The sequence below is a fragment of the Mirounga leonina genome, unplaced genomic scaffold, assembly GCF_011800145.1.
Source record: "Mirounga leonina isolate KUSES-001 unplaced genomic scaffold, KU_Mleo_1.0 Mir_53, whole genome shotgun sequence".
Taxonomy (NCBI): domain Eukaryota; kingdom Metazoa; phylum Chordata; class Mammalia; order Carnivora; family Phocidae; genus Mirounga; species Mirounga leonina.
This window is the reverse complement of record NW_023270807.1, coordinates 37,577,596-37,589,362: the sequence shown is the minus strand read 5'-3', so window position 1 is coordinate 37,589,362 and position 11,767 is coordinate 37,577,596. Positions and strand designations below refer to the sequence as shown.

The 11,767-nt window shown below is 36.9% G+C and overlaps 1 pseudogene; it reads left to right on the top strand.

Moving 5' to 3' along the window:
- Positions 1–1,061: 1,061 nt before the first annotated feature.
- On the top strand, positions 1,062–1,560 carry LOC118001030 (annotated as a pseudogene).
- The last annotated feature ends 10,207 nt before the right edge of the window (positions 1,561–11,767 follow it).

Here is an 11,767-nt window from a genome sequence, read left to right as displayed (position 1 = left end):
CTCTTTGAAATGTAATCATCAAGAAAGATAGTACCCCTATCTCCCAGTGGACTGGACACAGAAGCCTAACTTGATAAGTGCCTATTAGCAAACTCAGGTGGCTTAATCACAAAGAAAAACCATTTTCAAACTCAGGAATGATTCAGTGTACTGGACACATTCCACTGACCAACTTCTAGTACTTTTTCACTAGCTTACCTCAGCACCTAAAATCCCTCTTACTTTTTTTTTAAAGATTTTTAAAATTTATTCATTTGAGAGAGCGAGAGAGTGTGTGTGCTGGAGAGCAAGAGCATGAGTTGGGGGAAGGGGCAGAGGGAGAGGGAAAAGCAGACTCCACGCTGAGCGGGGAGCCCCATGTGGGGCTTGATCCCAGGATTCTGGGATCATGACCTGAGCCAAAGCCAGCCGCTTAACCGACTGAGCCACCCAGACGCCCCTCCCTTCTACCTTTTGGTTCAGGGGAGTAGAGTTCAGTCTCTCTCCCCTGTAGCAAGTCCAAGGGCCCTCATCGCCTGCTTAACTCTGGTACAAGTTTTCCTTGACAGTTCCCTTCTTACCAAGTAAGTTCTGTAGCTCATCATTAAAATAACATACTTGCCAATATTCTCAACTCATTTTCCCCTCTTTTGCTCAAGCCCCAAATCCATATAATCAGCCCTTCCAGTGCTTCGTTTAGAGAAAAACACACAGCCAGCTGATTCACTTCACTCTGTCACTGTTGACCTCAAGTTCTAGAACACTATAAACAACCTCAAGGAGATACTGATTTATAGAGTAAAGGCCCAATTTTATTAATGTACAATAAAGAATGTATCTTTCCACTTACCAGGAAGCATGTTTTGCCATATTTAACCTCCAATATCTCCTCCACGGACAATCTTCTATAGAGAACTGTGATGCTGAGAGGTTCCTCCTCTCCCAAGACCAGAGTTGGTATTCTCTCTGCGGTGCATTCTGGGGACTCAGGGGGATCCTGCTACTGCTGTAGCCTGAAGGAAGTGAGAAGAGTCAGAGAGGCCCTGGCCCACCCATTCACCTGTACCCCTATTGGGTTCACCATGCAGCCCGCTTCAGCAAAGTGGTATGATAGAAGGGACTACATCTTCATTAAATTTTGTGCTGAAGATAGTAAAGATATTAATGTAAATTTTGAAAAATCCAAACTTACATTCAGTTGTTCTGGAGGAAGTGATAATTTTAAACATTTACATTAAATTGATCTTTTTCACTGGATTGGTCCAAATGATTCCAAGCATAAAAGAACGGACAGATCAATTTTATGTTGTTTACAAAAAAGGCGAATCTGGTCAGTCATGGCCAAGGTTAACAAAAGAAAGGGCAAAACTTAATGACTTAATGTGGACTTCAATATTGGAAAGACTGGGAAGATGATTCAGATGAAGACACATCAAATTTTGATCATTTCTCTGAGATGATGAACAACATGGGTGGTGATTAGGATTTGATTTATCGGAAGTAGATGGAGAAGATGATGTTTCACAAGACAGTGATGATGCCAGCTCTGGAGTAAGGAATGTGGTCATCACCAGATTTTGAGAAAGAAAAACAACTTCTCTGCAAGATTTCATAAATGAAGGAATTCCTGAGTTGATAGCTCTAAAGGCAGAAGCTGTATTTGCCTCTGTTAAGCCACTTTTCAACCTGTTTGTTTTTGTAAACTTTTCACCAAGGGTTGATATGTACCATTGAATGGAGCAATTTTAAGTCAGCTAAGGCAATAACTTTATGCATGAACTTTTCCCAGACTTCCATCATGCTATTGAGGTCCTAGGTAATTGATACAGCCATTGTGATAAATAAAAGCATTTCACCTCAGTCTCCTTTACTTCATAATGTAGACACTGACATGATAGGAAGCTCTTGGCTTAGAAGAAAGATAACTAAATTTTAGATTTTTAGAACATGGAGTCAAAGTGGCTAATGAAACAAATTGTTTGATACCTTAAACTGGTAACTTGTTCCTCTGGTATATCCTCCAGAATTATTCCACTAACATTTTATTTTTCAAAAAATTTACTTCACGTTATTGTAAGTAATCACTGGTCAGTGTTCCAGATGTATCTTAACTAAAACTAGTGAATGCCTTAACGTTGATGGTTTTGAAGCCTATACATTTAGTATTGTTTGACCCTTAAACTTTTACATCTCTTAGCATGGAGGACAGAGAAAGGTTGTACATTGTTGCTAGAAAGTGTACATTTAGACCAAATTTGCATTTGGCAAATGAGTGAAAAAATGTCGATATGCTATTGGATGTTTTTGTTTCTTTTTTTTTATTCAGCTTATCCCAGGCTGAAAGCCTCAATTTATGTTCATGACAGTGGGGATTTTTTTTTAATGTCTACATTCTTTCTAATACACTGTTGGAAGACAAAAAAAAAGAGAGAGAGAGAGAGAGAAAGAAAAAGAATGAGAAAAGAAAAGAAAAAAGTACCAGGATACTAAATACTGCACCTAAACTCCTATAATAGTTCTCAATTACTTCTCAGATTAGGTCCAAAATCCTAATGCAGTTACTATTAAATATCTGATCTCAAAATCAACTTAATTTTCTATAATTCAACTTAATTTCTGTCTCTATTTTATCATTGTGGGTGAAACATCTTATTTCTTTCAAGGGTCATCACCACTCCCCATACTCACCTCCCAGGGATTTGTTATAGTACTAGAGTCTTAAGTAGTGTCAAGGCAAGAGTTGAGGGAAGGAGGACAATGTACTCCTTGGCTTTGCTGCAGTAGTTTGACAATGAATACATATCACTCAGGTGGTTGGGCTACTCCAGATCCAGTGATTTCAACTATTCTGTGCCAGCTGGGACACAGAGTATTTTGGAGAAATTGCCCATGGCTCCATCTTCCTAGACACACCACATACCTCTCTGTGGTGACTTGCTAGATCCCCTTGGTCTGCCACAAGGCTGTCCTGTTCACAAGACCCACCAACACCTCTCTCTCTTTCTCTTTTCATGTTTTTCTCACTTTTCCCCTTCCTTCCTCTCTCTATCCTCTATGTATCACTCCAATGTCTATTCTCTCTACAGTTCAGGAGTTTATTTTGGGGGGTCATAGATGGGAGCCTCCTGCTCTCCTTGGCTTCCTTCAATATAGCATATAGGTTCTGGAAATAAAAATTATAAGGACTTAGGTCTTGTCCTCTTTTCTTCTCTACCACATCCCATCCCCAAAACAGTGAGCACAGAGCCCACTAGCTTCTTGAATGGAGAGACAGGTAAAGGTGGAAAAATTATGCCTTAATATCAATACCACAAGATTTATAATTTTACTTCCACGGCATCTCCTCACCCATATACATTTTCCTTACATTCCTATAGCATCAGATGGTTCATAGCTTCCTGAATGAATTTGCTCATTTGTATTTCCTAATCTTTGAACAGTTGTGTTTGTCCTCTGTCTGCTTAGAATGACTCTTAATGTGTAAACCGAAATGTGTGCATTATGATGAGAGAGAAGGAGCCAAGGATGCCTCTGCCGTCACCTTCATACATAGGTGTTATCACCCTTCTCCCAGAGGGTGGTCATGGACCAGTTAAGAAGTCAGTGTAAATCTCTGCATTAAATGGTAATAAAGCTTAATATTTTTTTCCCAGATAAAAACAAACCTATACCTATCTACATGCATATATCTTTATATACTCACATGTATGTATGTGTATATGCACGTATACACATGCATAGATGTATTTTTAGAAGTGGGCACATTTTGCTTAACCTTCACATGGATCTGTTGAGACCATTTTGTAAACCCTATAACATGCATGAATACTACTTTGAAGACCTCTACTTAATATATATTCACCTCAAACATTTTATATATTTGAGCTGCCATCTTAGTGTTGTCACCAACCTTTTAGACATGTTACAACTCATTACTCCCCAGCTTATATTAAATACTTGATGAGTTTTGGGAGACTGATTATTCACTTGATAGTAATTGTGACCACATCAGTGTTACCAACAGAGCCTCCACAAACCATTTCTTCCTGTGACTTACCTTTGAAGATGGATAAACACATGTTTTGTGAAGATGATGATTACTTTCAATATCATACAGTGACATTTTCTGATCTTCTAAATTTTGAGGATGGAGCCCCCTATGCAGTTTAGAACTCATCTACAGAGACCCCTAGTTAAACCCCTTTGGGAAAGAGTTTTTAATAGTAAGAGCTTAGAGGGGTATCTGGGTGGCTCAGTTGGTTAAGCATCTGCCTTTGACTCAGGTCATGATCCCAGGGTCCTGGAATCAAGCCCCGTGCAGCATAGAGCTCCCTGCTCAGTAGGGAGACTGCTTCTCCCTCTCCCTCTGCCCTTCCCAATGATCGTGCTCTCTCTCAAATAAATAAATAAAATCCTTTAAAAAATAATAAAAACTTAGATTATTATCCTCAATGATTTTTTTAACCTCCATCTACAGTGTGTATCTTTATATAGCTTTTATTTTCATGGTTATCAACCACAGGTAAGCCCTAAATATAACCTAGAGATTCTTCTAGGTTCATTGGTCTACTCCTCTGACTTGGTTCATGGCATCTATTCTAAATCTTGTTAAGGTTATTAGTGATGTTATGTTGCTGAATTATATGAACAACTTCTGGTTCTTATTTTGACCTATCAGCCATTGTCAGACTATTTTGCCCTAGGATGACCGTTATCTCTCAGAGAAGCAGCTCTTTCAGTAATCAGACACTGACAAGTTAACCTTTACCTGTCAAGGATCCAATTAAGACTCCTTGCAATAAAAGACATTTTTCTTTATTTTTAAAGTTTTTAATTCCAGTACAGTTAATATTAAGTGTTACATTAATATTAGATGTACAATATAGTGATAATTCAATAATTCCATACATCACCCTGTGTTTATCAGGGCAAGTGCTCTCTTTAAGCCCCGTCACCTATTTCACCCCCCTCCCTCCACTCCCCTCTGGTGACCATCAATTTGTTCTCTATAGCTAAGAGTCTGTTTCTTGGTTTGTCTCTCTCTCTTTTTTATTCCTTTGCTTGTTTGTTTTGTTTCTTACGTCCCACATATGAGTAAAATCATATGGCATTTATCTGAAAGACATTTCTCTTGATCAGGGTTCTACTCATACAGCCTTAAATTTGCCATTCCCCACCTCTTACTCTTTATTCCAGCCACACCAATTTCCTCATGTCTTGAGTTTTTGCAAATGCTACTCCTCTCTGTTATGCCCTTTCCACATCCTTCACTTCTAACATGCAGCACAGGGATCTGGAAAACCATGTCTATGCACCCACAGTTATTCTCCTTCCCTTGTCTGGTTCTCCGTCTTCTCATCTCCAAGAACTTCCTCTGTGACAGCAATTTAAAAAAAAAATTAAGATTTTATTTATTTGACAGAGAGAGAGCACAAACAGCGGGAGCGGGAGAGGGAGAAGCAGGCTCCGTGCTGAGCAGGGAGCCCCACGTGGGGCTCTATCCTAGGATCCTGGGATCATGACCTGAGCCAAAGGCAACTGAGCCACCCAAGCACCTCTAAATTATTTTATTATCTGTTTATTTACTGGTTTTTCCATAAGATAGTACACTCTTTTGCACAGTTTAGGCACTTGCAAAAAATAGCCATTCAATAAATGATAAATAGATTAATAGATAATAGATTAAAGAATGAATCTCCATTTTCCCCACTTTTCCTTTTTTCCTAACTTTTTCACATGTAAATATTTTGAAACTTTAAAAGTGAAATTATTTTTGGGGCGCCTGGGTGGCTCAGTCGTTAAGCGTCTGCCTTCGGCTCAGGTCATGATCCCAGGATCCTGGGATCGAGCCCCGCATCGGGCTCCCTGCTATGTGGGGAGCCTGCTTCTCCCTCTCCTCCCCACTTGTGCTCTCTCTCTCACTATCTCTGTCTCTCTCTCTCAAATAAAATCTAAAAAAAAAAAAAAAAGTGAAATTATTTTTAAAAAATCAGAATCTCCTAACCATGATATGCTAGTATTTCTAAATACAGGAATACAAGTATTTTTGCTTTCAGTTTCAAAACTGTTTAATATTGTTGACATTAAAACCAAAATTGCTTTCCTAAATATGTTAGAAAATGAATTAATATGTTGAATAAAACAGAAATCAGGGCTTTTTAGACCATTTAATATTTAAAAATTTAAAAATAAGATGCACAATATAAATTTTCATTTTTCTAAAATTCTCTTAAAAAGTCTTGCTAGTATTCTACAGTCACTGCAGAGCTGCAATATAATTTGTAAGGCAGGAAGGTATAAATAGTATGCTTTGCTTATTAATTCCCTGAATTAGAACAGTTCTTCAAGGAAAAACAACTAAATTGCTGTCAGCATGAAGAAATTGGATTCGGTGATGACTGCTATCTTTAAAGCTTGTGACCTTACATTATTCTGTCATATGCTTAAAGGCAATGGAAGTACTCTAAATTAATTTTAGGGCTACACAAAAATGTTTCCTTTAATCACAGAATCCAAGTGCAGGATGCCTCCTGGTGTTCTGCTATCATGTTTTTAATCTTCATAACATGATTCTGTAATGTGTCCTATTTATAGCAAAAATTCTGCAAATTTTTCCAGAACTATTTTTTTTAAATCTTGGCAATAAAATGTACCTCTTTGTACCTCCTCCCAATGCTTCTCTGAAATAAGGAAAAAACTATTTCTTTGCATTGTATGTTCAATCAACCTGTCTTCTCCCAGTGTTTAAAGATGCCTTTAGGATTGCCAACAGACAAACAGTGATGCCATATATCTTCAATATCCTTGTGTGTTTTCAAAGTGGCAGAAACTTAATGAGAGTTTAACTTGTGCCAAGCACTTAAATTTTCACAGTAACCCTTTATGTGTCATCACTCACTTTATGGATAGCGAAACTGAGTTTTATAAAAGTTTAGTAACTTGCCCAAGGTCAGTCATCTAGTAATGGAAATAAGATTTTATAGAGCCAAATTTACAGAAATGTGGTGTAATCATAGATAATCATTATCTCCTTGCCTTCCTCCTACAAATTAAACAAAAATGACCCCAAAATTATTAAAATTTGTGGACAAATTACATCAGTCTTAGACACTATGTAAAAAATGAATTATTATGCCAACTATGCCAAAGAATTTCTAGATATGATGCAGGTATGACTAAAAATAAACCGTTGAGGACAAACATTATCTCTTGTGGGGAAAGTAGTACCATATCCCTGAAAGCAAAGAGAGACAATGCTAAGAGCTTGGAAAATACTGAACTGTCTCCTGATGCAGCAGGTTACACCCTGCATTAGAGACATAGGGACAAAGTCCAGGAGATTAAGCCCATCTGGGCAGAAGACTAGCTATGGGAAACATCTTACAGGTGCAGAAATTTTTCTAAAGACAGAGAGGATTCCAGGTAAAGAGGGATTATATAGCCACCATCAGCTCACTCATCACTTTAAACAAGCTAGTGGATCACCTAAACAGAACTGACAGATTGAAGAAAATTAGAAGATAAAAATATTACCATAATAAAAATTATTGTATTTGGTATCTCTATTTCTATTTCTTCCATTCTTTCTTGATCTTACTCCAACATGACTTTTACCTCCATTTCTCCACTGAAATGTCTATTGTCAGGATCACTAATGACTTTAAAGTTGCTGAGTCAAATAATCATCTTCTGGCTCTCGTACCACCTGACCTATTAGCAGCATTTGATCCAGCTGATCACCCCTTTCTCCTTAAATTATTTCTTCCCTTGGCTTCCAGGCTCGCCTAATGTTTTTCCTACCACTTGTTCCCATCTCAGTCTCTACAGCTTGCCCTACATCCTCATGCTTAATGTCATAGTGCCTGTACTCAGTTCTTGGTTGTCTTTGTCAAATTCACTCTCTCTTGGTGATCTCATCTAGTCTCTAATCACTGATGATAACTCTCAAAAGTATGTCTCTAATCTGAGTTTCTATGGTGGTCTCCATACACATGTCCAATTGCCTACTCAATCTATTTTCTTGGATAGCTTGTAGGAGTCTGAAGCGTAAATATCCAAAGTGGAATTTCTGAACTTTTCCCACAAATTTGTACTACTTAAAGTCTCACCCATTTCAGTTAATGAGAATGCAACCTTTTAATTACTTACGCCAAAACCTAAGAAAATCTGTGAGCGAATATTGGATTTTTTGTTTATTTGTATTTAAATACTAATTAGAGTGAATATATAGGAACAGACACCAAAAGAACAGAGATAAAGATGAGGAGACATTTTATTCTTTATGTTAATGACTTTTGAATCATATGAATGCATTACTGTACAAAAGCTACATGTAAAATTTCATAGGCTGAAGTGAATATGGATATATTACTTATAAAGACAATGATAAATAAGATGTTAAAATATGACCTCCCTCGAAGAAATAAAAGTTGCATATTCCCATTCTCTTACAAGGAAGAATTAGAATTTTATTATCTGCATAATGATCCATAGCATAAAAACAACACAATCTTTAGCTTTATCATTTGCTACCAATGAACAGTTTATATAGATGAATTACTTTTAAAAATCAGTATTTATTAATCTATTTCTGTGAGTACTTATTGCTTCTTGTGTCACCAGTCAATAGTATTTATCTTCTAAATAGTTCATAAAATTTAGATGAGCAATAAAATGAGAAATAAGGACAGCCCAATTTCGGTTTTATTACTCGTGTTTTAGTTTCTGTTCTTAAATTTCAAAACATGACAAATCACACTTTATTTATATTTTAACTGTAATTTCTGCTTACAGTAAATGTTTTGGTTATATTTTGAAACATACAATAGTAGGATACCCCCCCCCACCTCCACCACCAAGGGAGAGACTAATAAAATGCTAAGAATTAAAGATATTGAAAATAAATTCATCATTAATCCCATGGTGTAGGGTAGGGAGAATTTAGAAGAAAAATTATGGAAGCTGTAGGTTTCCCTTCATTGAAATCCAAACAATCAGTGGTAGAAAAGCTGTGAAGTTCTGCTTTCAGCTCCAATGTATAAAGAGCTTGGAAGTCATTACTCCCATGACAAACTGAAAATAAGCTCCTATTCTTGGACCTATTAGAGAATTAGGGTCCAGGGTAAGCCCTGAAATCTGGAGAGAAAGGTTAATATACAGAATCTCAACTAAGATCAGCCTACCTAGAGCAGAAGACATTATAGCCATAAAGCGATTGGAGTACGTTTATTAAACAATTTGGACAGACTCTTGAAGGCTTAGTTTGGAACTCTGTAAGCAAAGTATCAGGCCAACATTTCTAAGGGGCTTTTTGGCTCCATAAAATCAACCTTAGTTCCTTAAAACTGTCTGGTCATATCTGAGTCTATACATGCTTCTTAAATATGACATTCCAGTCAAAGCCTTGGTAAAATAACCAATGCTTCCAATGATATCCTGTTACAAGAACAAATTCTTATAGAACTTATGCTAATAATTGTAATTACCATGAAAGAAAGAACACTCATTGAGACTTTTCTGAATTTCAGAGAGTTCAGGTTGGAGAGAAAAGTTAAATGCTTCAGTTTATTCACAAACACTTTATTGCATTTCTGTAAGTCATAGATTTCATAAGAGAAAGTTCCCTTCATCTGAAGAGCAAACGTTAGAGAACCAGCAATATTTCAAACAAGAGTCACAAAAATTATAATCATCTTCCTCAATTTATTTAGTCCCATGTTATTAATTCTTACTCAGTTTCAATGCAGCCTTTTTAGTTAGTTCTAGAAATTCTTATCCATTTTAGTTTTATGATCTTAAAGATATCAATACCTGTATTTGTCAAAAGCCCTTTTCATGAATCTCCTTGAAGATGAAACACATTTCACCAGAGAATAAGAACAATAACTATAAATGATAAAAGACTCAAAAATGGACATTGTTCAAGATCTGATGAGATTTCATTATAATATAGCTGACAAGGAAATCCAGTTATTTCTGTGACACGTAACACTTCAATAATCACAATTTCAAGTGATGGCCTTATACCAAAACATATTAAAACTTTTAGGAATTGCATATAACCTCTAGAATATAGCATTTACCCAAACAGCATAACCTAAGGCTTATCATTTGTTTCACAATGCTTGTGGAGTAACTTTACATACCAAATAAAAAGGCCTAATTAGAGACTTCATTTACAATTCAAATTTCAGAGAAGTTTGTTAAAAGCCTCAGAAAATTTTAAAGCACACTCCTAAATAAGATTACAGATAATCAAGGACCTGATAAAGACAAAACATAAAAACTTTTTTGTGGGCAGATAAAGGAAAGAGAAAATAAAAACTTTACATTTTCTTATCAAGAGCAGATCAAGGATCCAAGAAAACTTTGAGACAAAGCAGAAGTTCAATCTTAAAGCAGTATACTTTTAAAATCCATTCATTTCAACTTTAGTCCATCCTGAGGGCATATAAAATTCCTTTCCAAAGATTTCCCTTCTTTTCATCAGTCTTAATTATATTTAGCAGAATTTTAACTCTTAGAAACCTTAGACTCCAGTGAAAACTAAGTAGTAACCAACTGTGAATTGTTACATCAGAATTCTTTAGATGGCAAATTTATGAATCAATTAAGCACAAATCATGTTTTCCAACAGATTCAAATATCCTTAGTTTCTCTGCAATAAGAAGTCAAAAGCAGATAAACCTTATGTTTAGTAATCAATGCTTTAGTATTTTATCTCATTTGGAAAAGACTTAGATGTCCAATGAACTCAATTTATCATCCAAGCAAAACTTTAAAGTTTCAGGTTACCAAAGACTTTGAAAGCTATCTTAACAATTACCCATGAAAACTTTGAGACAAAGTTAACCATCATTTTAAGTGATGTTTTTGCTGACAAGTTGCAACAAAAATCATGAGCCTATTGACCTTAAGTAAACGTTGATAGAATAACAGTACTTTATATAATGCTGATAACTATGAAGACGTGTCTATCTTAAATAAACCAACAAACTTACATTAGTTTAAATACCAAATATGTTCCACCCAAGTCCACTTAAAAGTCAATCAGTTTTTTTCCCATTGTCAATTTTTACCTGGGGCACTGGTGGGTAAATCTGAAGTGGGCAGTGCAAGTCCAAGGGTTTACTCCTTGACAGTGAGGGGAGGAGGAGGAGCCAATGGTGCTGGAAGCACCCAGGATGGTGTAGGAGCCAGTTATGTAGGCCCTACCCAAGGTGGTGCAGAAATAGGAGTGGGAGGGGGAGGCAGAAGAGGGGAGGTGCTGCCAACAAGGCTAAAGGCAGATAAAAACCCAAAGGGCAGAGAAAGAGGAATCCTGGTCCTAAAGCTTGTCAGCTCAGACAGATGAGCAGACCCATATTTTTTCCACCAGCAAGTGGAAATAGGCAGTCCATGTCAGGCTGGAGAAGACTAGGAACTTCCCCAAAACAAAAGGAGTTTTGGCGGCTGCTTGGGAATAGTCCTTCAAGTCTCCGTTCTGAAGTAGACTAGCCAGAGAAAATTGGCTCCAAATATAATAGCCATTAACCCAGGAAATGAATAAGGGAGAAGTCCCCGCATTACAAGAGTAACCTGGGTCTATTAGGAAGAATAGTGAGAGAGTGAATGTCCCTTTCCTTAGGGATGGCCTGTGTTTGCTCCAGCAACCTGGATTTATTAGGAGGAGGCCTATTTAATAAATCATCCAATATGTCAGGAGGAGGTTTACTAGCCTGGTTTTTGGCCAAACACATTCTGCAAGAGGCCTGTAGGTTGGGGTCCTCATTTAGGACCGTGGAGTCCT